At 37.4% G+C, this 20,244-nt stretch overlaps 1 pseudogene; it reads left to right on the top strand.

Moving 5' to 3' along the window:
- The first annotated feature begins 7,315 nt into the window (after window positions 1-7,315).
- LOC116458542 (protein DBF4 homolog A-like) lies at window positions 7,316-13,239 on the top strand (annotated as a pseudogene).
- Window positions 13,240-20,244: the final 7,005 nt, after the last annotated feature.

Below are 20,244 nucleotides of genomic sequence, written 5' to 3'. Positions count from 1 at the left end.
ATCGGTGTATTAAAATGGCAAGAGTGTTTGAAAACATTTCTTGGGAATTGTTTAAATCTCTAAGGACTATTTAAAATAATTTCTAAATAAGAACCAAAAAATTAGATAATAATTTAACTGTGTTGGTCTTTCTGCTCATAATTAGATGACAGGTTTAGTTGTTTCTTGACACTGTTCCTAGTTCTTGGTAGTAAAATTTTGTTCTCCTAATAAAATGAAGAAAGGACAAACTCCTCATTGAATGCTCTAGTAGCTTTTCCTGTTCCTGTAGATGGAGTCTAAATCTTTATTTCAAAGTGGAAGATTATAAAGTGGCAAGGAGGGTATAGTGGGCATAGGCAGTGTCTACTTTGAGGTAAGCTAGAATTCAGCCTTAGTTTAAGTCCCTCCCTTAATTGTAGAAGGGGCAACTATGAGTGACCCTTTTTAGGCATGCAGATGTGTATTTTGCCTAGAAACATAAAGTGGGAGTATCTTTGGTAGAATTGTGCTCTCACTGAGCCTTTTTTCCAAAGTACACATTTAGGGTAGTGTTTCGTACAAGGAAATCTTTAAGACTGAGTGATTCCAATTTTGGAGAATGTATTGCTAAACATTACAGAGGCCCTACCCTACAGATGGTGATGAATGTGTTTCTGAAATGGTATGGAAGTTGGTATTCTAATGCATCCCAGGGAAACAGGAGTCTGAACTCCAAAAAATAGTGGTGACATGAACACAAGGTCTCCTATCTGTAGGGGAGAAGTGAAGCTTGGCTCCTAATCCAGGGCTAAGGATAGAGGTAGTTAATACAGGACTCATAAAGAGTCATGGCAAATACATGTTTAGTGAATTTCACATTCAATTTCACATTTTGTTATTGCAACTGGCTTATCTTATGCTCAAGTCTTGAGATTTAAAAATGTTAACTTTGCTTTGGATTAATAAAGGAAAGCTGTGTCCAAGCTTGGGGAAGGTAGAAAGATTCCTAGAAAAGTCACAAGTCAGAGCTGCCTGAGGCAGTTGTATGGGACCAGTGATGGCAAGCAACAGCAAATTGAAAATGGAATAGACCTGTCTATCCCTCGGAATTGCCTAGATATGTGTACTTTTCCTGTCTATCACAGTAATCCCACTTCTAAGTGGGGGAATGTCTGAGGGTTCAGATAAAACACTTGACAAGGCTGAAGTCTGTATGCTGTCCATACTGTTTGCATCCCTGTGGAAAGGGAACCTATTATTATCTGCTGTGGACTCTCTTGCTTGTGACAACACAGTCACAAGAACTGGCTGGAGGATAGAGGTCATGCAAAGGGAAGGAAGAGTATGGTATTCTCTTTTCCATCTGAGTGACTCTCCTTTTATTGGTCTTAAAGTTGAAGAATAATTCATCAGTGAGTAATAATAACATCCTGCACTTATATAAATTGTTAAACTGTCATTTTTTTTAAAACTATCATCTGTTAGGACTTACTAATTGTTGTTAAGGCACTAAATGCTTCACACAAATTATTTAAACTCCATAGCAACTTCGTGAGGTAGACCCTATCATTATCTCTATTTTACAGATGGGAAACTGAGACTCAGAGATATAAACTAATTGAAACCAGCCTAATTATTCCATATAACTGATGTTTACGGTTTCTTTTGAATAAACATAGAAATTCATCCTCCCGATCTTAAAGCTTGAGAAATTTACCATTGTCTTATCTGAATCCCTTTCTATGGAAACCAAACATCAGGCCTCCCAGAAAGTATCAAGGAACTGAAACTTACAAGATCACTGCATCTGGACAATGAGGAGTCAGGCCCTTCACCCATGATGATTGCCTAACCAACCAACTGCTTCTTGTTGACCAACTCATCTTCCTTACCCCTCCCTAGTTCCCATTTTCCTACATGTACTTACATTTCTGTTATATAAACCCCTAATTTGAGTCAGTAAGGGAGACGGATTTGAGACTGATCTCCCATCTCCTTGTCTGTAGCACCCAAATATAACCATCAGCCCTGGAAATACACATTGTTTCAGTGATTGGCATTCTGTGCTGAGAGCAGCAAGACGTAGACCAACCCCTGGTGTTTCGGGAACATACTGTACCCAAGGTCACACAACCAAGCGGTAACAGAGCCCATTTGACTCAAGAGTGTGAGCTCATCCTCACTATACTATCCTGCCTCTTGCTTCACAAAGCACTTCTCAATCTAGAAAATGTGTTTGATTCTCATTAGTGGCCTGTAATGGAAATAGGAAATGTGTGATTATTCTCCATTTTTCATAAAAGGACATTGATGTTCAGAAAAGCTATATTACTTATCCTAACTTGCCTAATGAATTGTTAGCAGGGAAAGGACTAGAACTCTATTCTCTTGACTCCTGGTACTATGTTTTCCCACTCCCTTACAAATAAGTGCAGTGACATTAATTAGGTACTTACATGAAAGTGACTTTGCTGGTTCATATTAAAGAGAACTGAACAAAACATGGTCCTGACCTGCAAGAAACTTACAATCTCAGGACAGATATGTAACCATTTCTAATTTTGTTCAGCAAATGTTTGCTGACCATTGAATATACGCCAGACACCAGACCAGGTGCTGAGAAGGAGAGATAATAAGAAGCAGATGCTTCCCTCTCCAAGCTCACAGTGTAGGGAAGGAGGTGGGTGTAAGAATAATGTTGATACTGTGGAACAGGGATTATGGGGAGGGAGAAGTTCTTTACTCTGCCTTGGCGGAGTAGGGCGAATCGTGTATTCAGAGAATCTTCACAGAGGGGTGACACACAAGGAGCACTTAGGTGGGTAAATAGGAATTTTACACTTAAGGAAGGCAGAAAAGGCATCCTAGAAATCAAGCTGCATCTATGAAGGCCCAGGAGAAGAAAAAAACAAGTGCAGACCATCTGGAGAATGGATCAATATTAGTAGAGCGTGACCTGCTAAGGAACAAGAGGGGAAAGGGGAGAATGGGAAAGGCAGGCAGAAGCCAGGATGTGAAGAGTCTTCATTAATCTGTTACAGAGGTCGGTAAGGGATATCTGGTTGCCAACGGCAAAAAATGCAAGTGCCAGAAAGGATGAGGTGTTTGAAATATGTAGGAAAGACTCCTTCATAATCTTAAGAGCAATTTTTCCTTCCCAAAATACAAAGCTGCTAGTTTATATTTTTTTAAACTCTCAGCAGACAAAGTCTTTCATTCTAACCAGAATCAACTGACCAATGGGTCTGGGTCATGGGATTATCATAATCCACATCTGTGAATATTTTCCAGGTTTATATTGTGATGTCTATACATTTGAACTAATTTGCTGTGCACCATCTGTTTAAAAACTATTTTCACAGGTGGCTGGCTGCCTGTCAGATGCCTCACACTTTGTCACGCGCACTGCAAGATTTAAAAAGGAAAAGCTTTTAAGAGTGTATTTTTTTAGTGTGTTTGTATAAGGAAGTGAAAATAATTATTGCCAAAGAACACGGTGAAATACTTTTATTAAATATGTGTAGAATGGTATGGAGGCGTAGCGGCAGTGAGTGTGTGGGTGAGAGAGACATGCAGGGATGGTTACAATTAAGAAAGGAAAGATGAACTAGCATTCTCTATTCTGATTGCTACAAATGCCTTACCTGCCCTCATTTTCCACCTCAGAAAAGTAATTAGAAGCCTGGCTAATAATAGTTATTGGATTATATTTGGCTGTTTTGTATGATAGGAAGGAATGGAGAGAAAGAGTATGTGTGCACACATGCATTCCAGCATATGAATGTGTGTGTTTGCAGATACACGCATGCACATTTGTATGTATGTGTAGGCAGTAAAAAGCTCTGGCCTGCAAATTCTGCCAGCCAAATGATGTTTGCAGAATTTTTTCCCACCCCACCAACTAATTATCCAAACACTAATGAGAATGTTGAACATAGCAAAATGCCTTATTTCCAGAGAAAAAGAAAGGGGTATAACAACCTAACACTTACCATACATAATGATTGGAGAGGAGAAAAAGAAAACCTGCCAGTGAAGAAATCTTCTTTTGCACAGGAAAGTAGAGAAACTCAACTTGATTATTTCCAGAATATGAACTAACCTGGGAGATGATATCCTATTTCCTGACTTAGGGTTTTCCATGGTCCATCTCCCACTGTGGCCTCATGGACAATAAGTGATTTTTGTTTTCTTCAGGGAAGAACAAGTAGGTGGTTGATTTAGACACTGTTGGGTTGGTTCAATTTTCAGAGCAAGTGATTTATCGTAGATCTTTCAGAATTGCTCTTTTAATAAGTTTTGTTTTGTTTTTAAGGAATGACAGTGATAACTCGGATTTCTTGTCCTCTGAGCAAGTAGATAAAAATTCTCAAAGGGTAAGTAACAACAGCTTTCCTTGTCTCATTTGTGCCTAGGAAAAAAAAGTTTTCTATCCTGCTAAAATCTCACAAGGACACAGAGCTGCAGTGTTGTTTTGTTCCCTTTGAAGGTCAGTCTGCAACAAGGTTGGCACCCAGGAAGCAATTCAATTCTGTTTAGGGATTGTATCTGGTAATTACACTTTCCTTAAATCTATGCCTGAGTTGTAAATCGAGAAGAAAACCTTCCAGCAGCCACCCCATGATCTTTTTTAAAAGGGCAATTCCAAAAAAAGTTCAAGAACCTTCAAGGTGCAGGCAATTCTTTGATATTTAGGAGGATTGTGATTAAAAGTCATTAGATTTAATCATGTGGAAATTAGGATTTGTCCTTTAAAAAAACAAAACGAAGTAAAATCATTCATACTGTGCCCTTTGTACTGGATGGACTTGTGAATATGCATAAAGCAGGGTGGTTGTGCTTAATTTTTTAAGGCTGTTTTTTCACTGTTTCTAGGAGAGAAAATGAAACCAAGTCGTTTTTTAGGAGTAAATAAATGAATTTTTAACCTCATGGATTGAAAATTAAATATGTAAATTTTATTTCAACATCCCTAAGACTCTTGGCAAATGTTGAAGCATACTGGGGAGAGATATATTAAAATTCCACAGAAAAGGACAGAATCAAATGTACATCCTCAATGAACTCTGCTCTTTTAGGGCATATTCTCCCTTAGTACTCTATTATTGATCTGGAGAAACTCCTAACATGGTACCCGTAACCAAATACCTCACGTATAACATCTCTTCATTCTCCTTCACCTTGCAGATGTTGTTCATCAGTCACAGGACTCATTTGTGGTGAGTCCGGAACATTACTTCAGGATTCTTTTCAACACAATATTGCACACGTCTCTATAAAGCCACTGGGGCTAGAACTTGAAATTTTAAAAATCTGCTTTTCTGTGTTAGACCCTTCATGAACTTGGCCCATTTCCACAGCTCCCTGACATGCTATTGCAAGTAAATGTGTACACCATAGTTACGGGACTAAAGGAAGGGCTTGGAGTATTCACTGTAGTGGTTAAAAAAAAAAAGACCTTTAAATTGGCTGTGGCTGGTTTTCCACAGGTGGTGAGCACACCTCTGTTCTTTAATTCCATTCTACCCAGGACAAACCCCTCATTTAATTAGCTACTTCTGTATCCTTCCCTTGGTTGCTTTTCTTCCCACATTCCCTTCCTTTCATTATTCACAGGAAGACCTAGAATTTCAAGGTCTGCCATTCCTTAGAAGTATATGAGTGCCCCTAGAGGAAAACTAAACAAATTAGAGAAACCAGCAAAACACACTACTATTCTGGAGCCTGTATTTTATGATAATCTACTGGATCAAACTTAAAATGATGGCATTTTACATTTACTTAGCATGAAAGCTTAGCTGGAGCCACTTTTGTACAGACATTGAACTTCGATAATCTTGTAATATGATTTAGGGAATAGTTACGTTAAGATGGCAAACCTATTCTAATTGAGTAGAACATGTCTGAAAAATCAAGTTTCTAAGATGGGGCATTTCGTGGCAATGGAAAACAGATTAGCATTTCCCTGGTGCCATTTATGTATTTTATTAATTATCCAGTAAAACCATAAAAATGTCTTCATCATGAAAACCATTAGTGCCATTTTGCTACCTCAAGTTTGTATAAAAAGTGGGTTGACCTTTCCGTAAAGAACTCAAAACTTCTATGTATTTCCTGATTGTACTGCATGATATAGTGAGAAAACAGAAATATAATACTAGCAAAAATTTCGTCTCTAAAGAATTTCTAGCATATAACTAATCTGGAAGAAGTTGAGCTTGTTTTATTGTTTCTTCCTATTATTAATTTATGATAAAGTACAGTACATTTGTTAGAGAGCTTACTTTTTCATCTGAAACCTCTCGTTTACTTCATTCGCCTTTTAATATGCTAGTACCGATTGTGTCCATAATAGCACAAAAGAGCTCATGCATCTGCCGTGAAAAACTATATTTTAAACGTATTTAAATGATTTTCATTCTTATAATAGTTATTACATTATTTCAAAGTAAAGAAAATAGTTTGAGCACTTAAATATAACTCCATCAAGGCCAAAGGGCAACTTGCAGCAGTCATTGTTGAGTAGAGATGAGCAAATGCTACTGAGGCAAAAACCTCTTTGCCTTCAGACTATGAGCCAGAGCTGGTGAATGATAATAAGGTGTTAGTGCTCCCCAAAATAAGAAGTAATGCTTCTTAGAGTTGCTGAATTCTTCTTAGTAATGCTGAAGTGCTTACTTAGAATTTTTCCCTGAAACAGAGCTTGAGACAAGGTTAAACCCCTCTGTTGTATCTGGGTGTAGATTTTTAAAGATCCAATGAAACAATTAGATAATGTTTGCTAAGGGTTAAACTGTTGATATGATTAGGTAGTTGGCAACTAATTTTGTTGTCCCCTTAGTTCCAGTAACCAAGAAATATTTGAGTATGAGGAGGGAAAGTATTAAGAAAAAAGGGATATTGTTCTTTTTCTCAAAGAGTTTGGAGTCTTATATGAATTTTTCAAGATAAATCTCAGAATGTTCATTCACAGATATTTCTGGAGACACGGAAAATGACAAGGATACAGATAATGCTCACTTGCCAGGAAGAGATGTTTATACATTTCAAAAATTGCCAATGGGGGATATTATTTAAATAAAGTCTGATGTGCAATATTTTCGTTTTAACCCTGGAGTAAGATTGGGAGATCTATTTAATTTTAGTACTGCCAATATTGCTTTATGCTAAGGCAGAAAATCTAAACCATTGAATTTCTTTCTTATATAAAATAGCAAAGATTTTTTCCTTGTTTATAGTCTATGTTAAGAATTTGACGGCGCGCGTATCGGAGCCGCGGCCGCGTGACGCGTTTTCAAATCTCCAACTGCCGCAGCCCACTCGTTTGTGCTTTGCGCCGTCCTCCTCCGCGCCTTGGAGCCGGATCTGGCCCCGGAAACCCGACCCGCATATGCGGTACCTCTACTGCGTAGAGGCCGCAGCCGGCGGAAGGAGAGAGGCGGCCGTCCTGTCAACAGGCCTGGGGAAGCTGTGCTTTCGTGGCTGCCCGGCGCGACCCTTTCTCCGGACCCAGTATGTAGGTGCCGGGCGACTGCCATGAACTCCGGAGCCATGAGGATCCACAGTAAAGGACATTTCCAGGGTGGAATCCAAGTCAAAAATGAAAAAAAACAGACCATCTTTGAAATCTCTGAAAACTGATAACAGGCCAGAAAAATCCAAATGTAAGCCACTTTGGGGAAAAGTATTTTACCTTGACTTACCTTCTGTCACCATATCTGAAAAACTGCAGAAGGACATTAAGGATCTGGGAGGGCGAGTTGAAGAATTTCTCAGCAAAGATATCAGTTATCTTATTTCAAATAAGAAGGAAGCTAAATTTGCACAAACCTTGGGTCGAATTTCTCCTGTACCAAGTCCAGAATCTGCAAATACTGCAGAAACCACTTCACCTCATCCCAGCCATGATGGAAGTTCATTAAAGTCACCAGACACAGTGTGTTTAAGCAGAGGAAAATTATTAGTTGAAAAAGCTATCAAGGACCATGATTTTATTCCTTCAAATAGTGTATTATCAAATGCCTTGTCATGGGGAGTAAAAATTCTTCATATTGATGACATTAGATACTACACATTGAACAAAAGAAAAAAGAGTTGTATTTACTCAAGAAATCAAGTACTTCAGTAAGAGATGGGGGCAAAAGAATTGGTAGTGGTGCACAAAAAACAAGAACAGGAAGACTCAAAAGGACTTTTGTAAAGGTGGAAGATATGAGCCAACTTTATAGGCCATTTTATCTTCAGCTGACCAATATGCCTTTTATAAATTATTCTATTCAGAAGCCCTGCAGTCCATTTGATGTAGAGAAGCCATCTAGTATGCAAAAGCAAGCTCAGGTTAAAGTAAGAATCCAAACAGATGGCGATAAGTATGGTGGAACCTCAATTCAACTCCAGTTGAAAGAGAAGAAGAGAAAAGGATATTGTGAATGTTGCTTGCAGAAATATGAAGATCTAGAAACTAATAAAATACAGTGTTGGATCCCTTTCTCCTGTTTCTGCAAGTGTCCTGAAAAAGACTGAACAAAAGGAAAAAGGGGAATTGCAACATATTACTCAGAAAGATTGCCGGGAAGATGATATAACGGTGATGGAGCAGAATTTCCTGTATCAAGAGACCCAGGAAACTGAGAAAAAGCTTCTGTTTATTTCAGAGCCCATCCCCGACCCTTCAAATGCATTGAGAGGGCTCAATGAGAAAATGAGTAATAAATGTTCCATGTTAAGTACAGCTGAAAATGACATAAGACAGAATTTTACACAGCTACCTCTACATAAAAACAAACAGGAATGCATTCTTGACATTTCCGAACACACATTAAGTGAAAATGACTTAGAAGAACTAAGGGTAGATCACTATAAATGTAACATACAGGCATCTGTACATGTTTCTGATTTCAGTACAGATAATAGTGCATCTCAACCAAAACAAAAGTCAGATACTGTGCTTTTTCCAGCAAAGGATCTCAAGGAAAAGGACCTTCATTCAATATTTACTTATGATTCTGGTCTGATAACAATAAACAGTTCACAAAAGCACCTAACTGTTCAGGCAAAGGCTCCATCCTGTACTCCTCCTGAGGAACCCAATGAATGTGACATCAAGAATATGGATAGTTTACCTTCTGGTAAAATACATCGAAAAGTGAAAATATTATTAGGACAAAATAGAAAAGAAAATCTGGAACCAAATGCTGAATTTGATAAAAGAACTGAATTTATTACACAAGAAGAAAACAGAATTTGTAGTTCACCAGTACAGTCTTTACTAGACTTGTTTTAGACTAGTGAAGAGAAATCAATTTTTGAGTTTCACAAGCTACATGGAAAAGAGTGGTATATGCAACGTTTTAGATATTTGGGAAGAGGAAAATTCAGATAATCTGTTAACAGCGTTTTTCTCGTCCCCTTCAACTTCTACATTTACTGGCTTTTAGAATTTAAAAAATGCATACTTTTCAGAAGTGATAAGGATCATATTCTTGAAATTTTTATAAATATGTATAGAAATTCTTAGGATTTTTTTTACCAGCTTTGTTTACAGACCCAAATGTAAATATTAAAAATAAACGTTTGCAATTTTCTACAGAATTGAATGCCTGTTATAGAAAAATTACAGAATAAACTTGTGACTGGTCTTATTCTACATTAAAAAAAAAGAATTTGACACAAATAAATGGAAAGATGTCCTGTGTTCATGAATTGGAAGACAATATATTTAAGATGTCAATGCTACCCAAAACAATCTATAAATTTAATGCAATCCCTATCAAGATCCCAGTAGTGGCTTTTGGTAGAAATAGAAAAATTTATCCTAAAATTCATATGGAACCTCAAGGGACCTCAAATAGCCAAACAATCTTGAAAAAGCGTAACAAAATTGAATGTCATAATTCCTGATTTCAAAACTTATTACAAAGATTCAGTAGTCAAAACAATGTGGTACTGGTATAAAGACAGACATATAGACCAATGAAAATAGAATCAAGAACCCGGAAATAAACCCTCACATGTACAGTCAAATGATTTTTGACAAGAGTACCAAGACCATTCAATGGATATTCTCTTCAACAAATGATACTGGGAAAAGCGAATATCCATATGCAAAAGAATGAAGTTAAACCCTTACCTTAAGCTATGTATAAAAAAAAATTCAAAATGGACTACAAACCTAAGAGTAAAACTATAAAACTCTTAGAAGAAAACATATGGGATTGGATTTGGCAATAATTTCTTAAATATGACACTAAAAGCATAGACCACAACAGTAAAAATAGATAAGTTGGACTATGCCAAAATTTAACATTGATGTGCATCAAAGGATAAAATCAACAGAGAAAAGGCAGCCTACAGAATGGGAGAAAATACTTTCAGATCATATACCTGATAAGTGGTTCATATCCACGTCGATAAAGAACTCCTACAACTCAACAACAAAAATAAAAACAGCCTAATCAGAAAATGGGCAAATCACTTGAATAGACATTTCTTCAAAGAAGATATACAAACGACCAAAAAGCACACGAAGGGATGCTCGGCACGACCAATCATTAGGGAAATCACAAAATAAAAAAATTACAATGAAATACCACCTCACATTCCCCATAGTGGCTAATATTTGAAAAGAAAAGAACGAGTTTTGACAAGGATGTGGAGAAATTGGAACGCTTGTACACTATTGATAGAAATGTAAATATAAAATGGTACAGCTGCTATGGAAAGCAGTATGGCAACTCCTCAAAAGAATAAAAATAGAGTTACCATATGATCCAGCAGCTCTACTTCTGGACATATATCCAAAAGAATTGAAAGCAGAGTTTCAAAGACATATTGCACATCTATTATTCACAATAGCCAAAAGGTGAAAGCAACATAAGTGTCCACCAACAGATGAATGGATAAACAAAATGTGGTATGGACATGCAATGGAATATTATTCAGCCTTAAAAAAGGAGGAAAATTTTTACACATGCTACAACATGAATGACACTTGAGGATACTATGCTGAGAGAAATAAGCCAGTCAAAGAAAGACACATACTATATGACTCCACCTATATAAGGTACCTACAGTAGTCAAATTTGTAGAGATAGAAAACAGAATGGTGGTTACCAAGAGCTTGAAGGTGAGGGAAGAATGAGCATTTATTGTTTAATGAGCATGGCATTTAGTTTTGCAAGATGAAAAGAGTTCTGAAGACCGGTTGTACAACAATGAATGTACTTAACACTACTAAACTGTACAGTTAAAAATGATGAAGGTGACAAATTATATGTTATGTGTATTTTACCACAACTTTAAAAAAAAAAGAATTTGAGAACTTCCTGTATACTAAGAATTAGGCCTTGGGGTTTATAGGTCAAGGATTCCTTTCCCTGTCTCTTACTATATACTCCATTTCAGACTATGGTTCCTAAAGTAATCTTCATATGCAGGGTATTCATCTTGTATTCTAGTCTCTTATAGTCAAGAATGTATCCCATAAACTAAAGAGAAGTTAATTCCTCTATTAATTGAGAACAAGCAAAAATGGACAGCTTAACTGAGTCCTGCCAAAATTACTGACTAATGAAATCATGAGCTATAATAAATATCACATGTATACTTTGTTATGAAGCAGTAGATAACCAGAACAACTGATTTAAGAATTTAGGTTGTGAAATCCTCCCCCTTTCCCTCCAGTAGAAGTGACTGGAATTAGATGATAGAGGAGCAAACAGAAATGTAACTGTAGATTGATGTCATAATGAAAATGAATTTGGAAAAAATTAAGCTCTTCTCATTTCAGCATAAATTTAGACACTTATATTCTAGAAAGTGATGATCACATGGAAGAGGACCAGCTAAGCACTGACTGTATATAACAATTTATTTCATATGAGGAAATATTAGAAAGGAAATGGGAATTATCGCTAGCTTTTGCTTGTAATTGCATGCTCTGTGCTCGTATTTTGCCTATAATACCTAACACTATCTTATGTACCTCTGCCACCTGCCCATCATTTACTGAGTCATCTCATGAAGTTGAACTAAGTAATGGGAATTAAAGACCAGGCATGGTGGCTCACACCTGTCATCCCAGCATTTTGGGAGGCCAAAGCAGGAAGATCGCTTGAGCTGAGGAGTTCAACAGCAGCCTGGCCAACATAGGGAGACCCTGTTTCTACAAAAAAAAAAAAAAAAATTTAAAAATTAGCCGAGTGTTGTAGTATGTGCCTGTGGTTCCAGTTACTAGAGAGGCTGAGGTGGCTGAGGTGGGAGGATCGCTTATGCCCGGGAGGTGAAGGCTGCAGTGAGCCGTGATCATGCCACTCCACTCCAACATGGGTGACAGAATGAGACCCTGTCCCAAAAAAAGGAAAAAGAGAGGTAGATGTCAGAATGGGGCAGAGAAGAAGAGCCTGGGCACATTAGAGTTGCTGATACAGAACTGGGGAAATACTGCTGTCTGCTCAGATAGCCAATAAAATCTCACACATTGAACTTTAGTAGTTAGCTATGTTTCATTCTACCACCCAAAGAGTTGCTCATTGTGTAGTCTTGAACGTGATGGACCAGTAGCCAATTTCTAATACTATGCTGAGAAATAAAAAAGAAAATTGGAAAGGAAAATGTACTTCAAATTTAAATGTTTTCTCTATGTTTGACAAACAGCAGAAGAAAATGGTTCAATCAATTCAGAGACCACCCTTCATTTCATATGCTAACCAGGAGGGCTGCATATCTTTTACCTCTAACCATGACCTACTAGTATTTGTTTTTGACATTTTCAGAGGTCAGACCTATTACACAACAAGCAATTTCATTCGGCTTCGAAATTGTACTTTGTAATTACACTATCCTTCAACAGTCACCCTGACTGGAATGTAAATAATCCAGGGAATTATATGGCTTAACATACTTACACATTTAAAATAAAGCTGGATGTAAAATTTAAAGCAGGGGATATGAACTGATATCCATGCTAGTCTTCTCCATAATCCCCAAACCCATATCCACGCATTTCAATTACTTTGGTATATATAATCTTTTAAACTCACAGTGTTTACTAGCTTGTTTCTTTTCAAAATAGCATTTGATTTAGGAAGAATTCTATTTGGGTGCAGTTCTTCAAGCCCTCACAGGAGATAAGAGAAAAATGTTATTTTATGTACACTGAATAAACATTATTTTGGCTTGACTTTAGGTTGCTTTCCAGCATCTAATATTATCTACTTAACTATTTACAGCCTTAGTCTCTTCATTTGTAAAATAAGGGTATATATTTAATACCCATGTGCGGCCAGAACTCTACACATATTTTCCATGTAGCCTTGGAGGAGTAATCTTGACCTTTCTATGACTCAGTTTTCTTATCTGCGAAAAGGGAAGATTATATGCTTACATCATAGCGTCTTGTGAAAACTAAATGTACACATCTTAGCAAGTGCTTTGTCAATGTTGGCACTGATGATGATGATTATGTTGATGATGATTATACCTACCCAAAGTAGTTGTTCAAAAAATTATAGCTATTGTTTTTAATATTATTGAATTTAAAGAAGATCGGGTAAGTCCCATGCCATATGTATTTAGAACAACAAAACTACCAATTCTGATTTAGAGCCAATCTCTCAAAAAATAATCCAGGTTAGTAATTTGTTGAGAACCTAAATCCATTACAAAGATGACCAGAATAAAATGACCAATTTTCAATGGTTTTGTTCAGTAATTCTCAATTCTGACTATATTAGAATCAACTCCAGATCCTTCTAAAATGACAACCATGAAGACCATACTCCTTTCTCCTCAATAGGTCTCAGCTGTGGTAGCTTTGCAGGTGATTGTTGTGTGCAGTCTTGGAAGGTATATATTTAGTCATTTGACATATGTCTCCTAGATTGGGTAAGCCACAGCTAGGCACCTAGTACTGAGTAGAGGCCTCAGCAAGAAAGAACAACAAGCAATGTCAAAACACATATGTCTTTCTATCCTTCCCTTTTAAAATTTCCATTAACTCAAGACCCTATAGCTTCATTTTAGGAAGTAGAACGGGGTTAATCTTAGTTCCTGAATAAAATACTAGATAAGGAATTTCAAACATTCACAAAAATTCAAACAGTTATTCATGGATACTAATTATTTTTTCAAAGATCAGCTATTTCAGTTAAAATAAATATTCCTGAGAGAAAAATGACTAAGTTAATCTCATCAGTAAGAGCTGTGAGAATTTTTTAGAGACCTCAAGAGAATATGCCCAAAGTTAGAAGGATGAGAAGATGGGCTCCAAAGTTTCTACCTTATTCAACCACACTAGTCCTAATAGTATTGATTTTACATTTTGGCTTGCTCTTAAGGAAAAGTTAAATAGTAAAAATGAATCAAAAATGAGCTAATTTGCTCATTCTTCTTTTTATTATAGACCACCAGATTTTTTCAAGTTTGTATAACAAGGTGAAATTATAATTTTGCAATTAGCCAGCTATTTTGAATTATGCTACCAATGTCTGGGTAAAGAGGGGCAAACAAAAACAATTTTTTAAGTGCTAAATTAATCTGGTATCATTTCCATAGATCAAGTGAACTAGGTAATTACCCAAAATGTCACTTATTTTATAGTGTGCAAACACAGCAGAGCATGAGGTTTGCTATATTTAATTTCACCTTCACTGTAGAAAACCGAATCCTACACTAAGACTTCCAATAGAACAATAATGACAATGGGGAACTGAAGGTCCCAACCTCTCCTTCTAGGGAGAGGGAGAGGGCCCAGGTAGGGAATGAATACCAAACATCTACAATCTTTGAAAAAAGGGCTGATTGGAAATTGCTCCTGAGAGAAGATCAAAGGTTGGTGCTTTGTAGAAAGAGGAACAGGATAGTTTTAAAATCAGTTTTTTTTTTTTTATTATTATACTTTAGGTTTTACGGTACATGTGCACAATGTGCAGGTTTGTTACATATGTATCCATGTGCCATGTTGTTTTGCTGCACCCATTAACTCGTCATTTAGCATTAGGTATATCTCCTAATGCTGTCCCTTCCCCCTCCCCCAACCCCACAACAGTCCCCGGAGTGTGATGTTCCCCTTCCTGTGTCCATGAGTTCTCATTGTTCAATTCCCACCTATGAGTGAGAACATGCGGTGTTTGGTTTTTTGTCCTTGCGATAGTTTACTGAGAATGATGTTTTCCAGTTTCATCCATGTCCCTACAAAGGACATGAACTCATCATTTTTTATGGCTGCATAGTATTCCATGGTGTATATGTGCCACATTTTCTTAATCCAGCCTATTGTTGTTGGACATTTGGGTTGGTTCCAAGTCTTTGCTATTGTGAATAGTGCCGCAATAAACATACGTGTGCATGTGTCTTTATAGCAGCATGACTTATAGTTCTTTGGGTATATACCCAGTAATGGGATGGCTGGGTCAAATGGTATTTCTAGTTCGAGATCCCTGAGGAATCGCCACACTGACTTCTACAATGGTTGAACTAGTTTACAGTCCCACCAACAGTGTAAAAGTGTTCCTATTTCTCCACATCCTCTCCAGCACCTATTGTTTCCTGACTTTTTAATGATGGCCATTCTAACTGGTGTGAGATGGTATCTCACTGTGGTTTTGATTTGCATTTCTCTGATGGCCAGTGATGATGAGCATTTTTTCATGTGTTTTTTGGCTGCATAAATGTCTTCTTTCGTAAAATCAGTTTTTTAATCATAAGGCTTTGTCAGTCAGCTCAGCACAAAGCATCAAGGCCTTTGCAGGGTACAGAACAATTTTGACATACAGAATAAAATGGGAAAACAGGATGTAAAAGGACGTTTAATGAAAAATTTTGTGTAGATTTTTAAAATTGGATTTGGCTTTTTTTAAAATAAACACTTTAAAAGTAAAAAATAGCCAATGATGTCAAAAGAAAAGGTAATAGCATTAAAGCTGTCCCACGTGACTGGCACTTAGTATATTGGAGAAAACATGGGCTGTCCTGTCAGACAGACCAAGGTTCAAACCCTGACTCTACCACTTACTAGCCATGACATGTTACTTATTTTGAGGCTTCGCTTCCTCAAATGTATAAGGGGGCTCTAGGGTATGCTTCACATAGAATTGCTTCAAATGAAATGAGACATTTGCTGTTAAGTTCCAGGAAGAGTAGCTCTGATGAACAATAGATACCAATTTCTTTCCACTCCCTCACCTCCAGAGATCTAGATAGAATTGTCTCTGATTAACTTAGAAGCCATCTCTAGCTATTGGCTGCCAAGGTACCATATCATAATGGCTATACATGACTATCAACAATAAATGACTAAGTACTCTGATTAATGGGTGGTGTTTGGCTTCTGAGCTGTGACATCCACCAAAATTGGTGGTCAGCCCTTTATTCTAAAAGTTTCATATGTGAACAGCAGTATCAGCCTCACTTGGGAGCTTATTAGAACTATAGGCTTTCAAATCTCACCTCAAAGCTACTGAATCAGGATCTGCATTTGGAAAACATCCCCAGGTAATTTGAATGAACACTGAAAGTTAAGATACACAGGTCTGACCCTACACCAGCCTCCAAAATCACATTGTTCTCCAATTCAATTGGTTGTAGATCTAACTTCTAGAATAAAACGTTTAAAATTCAAATTGTCTCAGGAAAATGGGCTAAATTCCTACATTTAATGTTTTCAGATACTCTTAGCCCTTAGATGTTTTTGTCCACAATGAAAGACTTGCATATGATTTTTAATCTTTGTCTTTCTGCAATAGATAGAAGTGTTCAGCCTAGCAAACGTTCATAAGTTTTTAAAGTAATATTCAAAAATTAGCAATTTCTTTTATAAATATAGACTAATTTCCATGGCACCTTAAATTTATTCAAGTAGCCTAAAATAGTTTAATTTCATTTCTCTGAAATGAATTTTATTTAATGTTAAGATATTTTTAATTATATAAAAGAAGATTTTTTTAAATTCTATATTCTCTCTTTTCTACACTCATGAGTGGACCAAAAAAAACCCAAGAAATTTGCATTAATCATTTTTTTAAGAAGGAAGTTGAGGCAGAGCTCCCTCTAAAAAAAGCCTAACAAACATCCAATAAAGGACAAGGATCTCCCTTGCTAGGGATTAGCGTCCTGAATCTGATGTTTAAGGGAGACCTCAGAATTCTCATTTTCCAGACCAATGAAGCTGAGGTAACATTCAAGGTCGGGCGCGGTGCCTCAAGCCTGTAATCTCAGCACTTTGGGAGGCCGAGGCAGGTGGATCACAAGATCAAGAGATCAAGACCATCCTGGCCAACATGGTGAAACCCCGTCTCTACTAAAAATACAAAAATTAGCTGGGCGTGGTGGCGTGTGCCTGTAGTTCCATCTACTAGGGAGGCTGAGGCAGGAGAATCACTTGAACTCGGATGGCAGAGGTTGCAGTGAGCTGAGATCATGCCACTGCACTCCAGCCTGGCAACAGAGCGAGACTCCATGTCAAAAAAAAAAAAAAATTCAAGCCACTGAAGCAGGAAAAGGAGCCGGGTCTAGTGAGTAGACCCCTCCATCTGGACTAAAGTAGAGACAGCACAGAGGAGTAGTTGAGAGGCTAATATTTAAAATTAAATTTAATTTAAAAATCACATTTTTTATGCAGGCCCTGCAAAGGGTTAGTTGCGTGATTCTAAGCATGATACAGTTTTTTCTAAATCTCTGTTCTCTTCTACAAAATGAGGCATCATGAACCTTGCTGGATTATTATGTGAGTGAAATTATAGTGAGTGAATATATGTGGAGCATCCGACATAGTGCCTGCAGGTAATGAGAGCTTAGTAAATTACATCTATTAGTGTCATTGTTTGTGTGTGGGCCTTCGATTAGGAATGCAGATCACACCTCCCTCCATCAGATTCAGGTATTTCATCCTTACGTACCCCACACTGTGGGAGGTATAGTACATGTGTTGTGACAAATAACTTATGGCCCTATTTAGATAAGAAGTTACAGCATCTTACTTGACTGAGCATTTACCTTGTTCTAGGCACTTTTCAAGATGTTTTATGTATTTTTTTAATCTCTTAATCTTCACAACAACTATATGAGTTATTATCCCCATTTTATAGAATTGGAATCTAAAGCATAAAGAGAAGTACCTTGGCCAAGATTATACAGTAAAGCAGCTGTATTGGGCAGTTATAATTTTTTATCTTCCTACCCAGCATCTTAAAATTAGGAAATGTTTGCAGAGGGACCTTGTTATGGACACAGAATGTTGTCATAGCTAATTTCATATGTCGACTTGGATCAGCTTTGATGCCCAGTTATTCAGTCAAAAACTCATCTAGATGTCACTGTGAAGGTGTTTTTTAGATGTAATTAACACTTTAATCAGTAGGCTTTGAATAAAGCAGATTACTCTCCTTATTGTGGTTGAATGTCATCCAATCAGTTAGAAGTCTTAAGAGCAACCAGTGAGATTTTTCAAACAAGAAGGAGCCTGGCCTCAGGACTGCAACAAAGAAACCCTGCCTGAGTTTCCAGCCTGCCTAGCCTGCCCTGTGTAATTTAGACAAAACTGCAACATCAACTCTAACCTGAATTACCAGCCTGCTGGCCTGCCCTACAGTCTTCAGACTTGCCAGCCCCTACAATCACATGAGCCAATTCCATAAGATAAAATAAAGTGGGAAAGTAAAATAACCTATTGGTTCTGTTTTTCTGGAGAACCTTGACTACACAAATGGGGACATAAATATCCTCTCCCTACCCCTTGAGACTTAAGGGCATGGGCACAACCAATCACAGAGGGAGGGAGAATTAAGGGCATGGGCACAACCAATCACAAAGATGGAGGGAGAGTTAGGAAATGCTTCACACTGGCAGTGGCAGCAACATTAAGAGTGTGCTGGTGGCAAATGTCCAGTGCCAACAGCACCAGAAGCAGAAGTTTCCTTATCAGGTAATTCCTGAGATATGACCTTGGCTGTGTTCTCCACTGCCAAGCCCCTCTTGGTTTTCTACCGATTTCCTGAGACTAGTTTTCCAGCTTTAACATTGATTCTGTTATTCATTATCCTCCCTACAGTTGGCTTTTCTGCTTAGAGCCCAGTCTCTGTGGCTTGCAACCAGACAACTCTGACTATGCAATGGTGAAACAGTGGTAAGAATCAGGGAGTCTAACTCCAATGTCTATCTGACCTTTCATCCTGCTTCCTATCACCTCTCACAAAACTTTCCATTCGGAAAGGACCTTAGCAATCAGATTCAATTTTATTGAGAAGGAAACTGAGACATGAACAGTTAATTAAAAACAAGGATTCTCTAAATTTCAGTGGAAATGATAAATAAGATAAAAAATGATTCCAAGTTACAAATTATTATATAAAGGAGTATGTGTGTGTGTGTGTGTGTGTGTGTGTGTGTGTGTGTGTGTGTATGTGTGTCCCAAATCCTGTTACATCTAAGCTAGGAGTTGAAGCAACAAAGAGACAAAGAATGAATAAAAATACAAAATAGAAATAACTCTTTTATGTTTAAGGAATAGGAATACTCCACAAACTCCAGCAGAAAATGGAATAAGTTGAGTAAGTTGAATTAGAGAGACTCTGGAGCTATAAACTAAAGGATCTTAGCCACAGAGAAGATGGTAGTAAAGAACTACATTGGAAATAAAGAGGATTGCCTGACTATCTACAAACCAAACCCCGAGTCTACCCAACTCCAGCTACCTTCTCCCAGCTTAGGTCCTAGAGCTCTGGAAGGCAAACATATACTCCTCAGTCAAGAAATTGGAAGATATTGCTCCAGAGATTCCTCTGTTCCAATGAAAAGAACTATAGGTAATGGTATCTGGAGTAGCCTCATAAAAAATAAAACTCCTGCCCAATCCTGATTGTATTATTATGTTTATCAGTTAAGAAGGCACTGTCATGCCCACAGCACTCCTAATCGCTATCTCAGTGCCACATCCCTAAATATTAACAGAAAGCCAAGACCTTCAGAAATTTGAGAAAAGCCTCTACAATAAAAATGATGGTTTAAACTTCAATAATCTAAAAGGGAAGCCCTTTATAAAATATATTCAGTTCTTTAACCCTAAGGACTTCTGATTTTTAAAAAGTCCAGGAAATCTTGAAATAAGTTATGACATCAAGATGATGGTACCAATTGACAGACTTCAGGAGAGGGTTTTATGAAGATGATTTTATTTATCTGGTGCCATTGACCCTAAAGATGGGCCTTTAGTAATATAACCTGAGTGAATTTCTGCCCTGCTTCCCTTGATAGTGCAAAGCACAGCAACTTTGGAAAACTGAATGCTTG

This window comes from Hylobates moloch, unplaced genomic scaffold (assembly GCF_009828535.3).
Source record: "Hylobates moloch isolate HMO894 unplaced genomic scaffold, HMol_V3 SCAFFOLD_3, whole genome shotgun sequence".
Lineage (NCBI taxonomy): Eukaryota > Metazoa > Chordata > Mammalia > Primates > Hylobatidae > Hylobates > Hylobates moloch.
The sequence above is the reverse complement of the archived record's forward strand: the minus strand, read 5'-3'. Positions and strand labels throughout refer to the sequence as shown.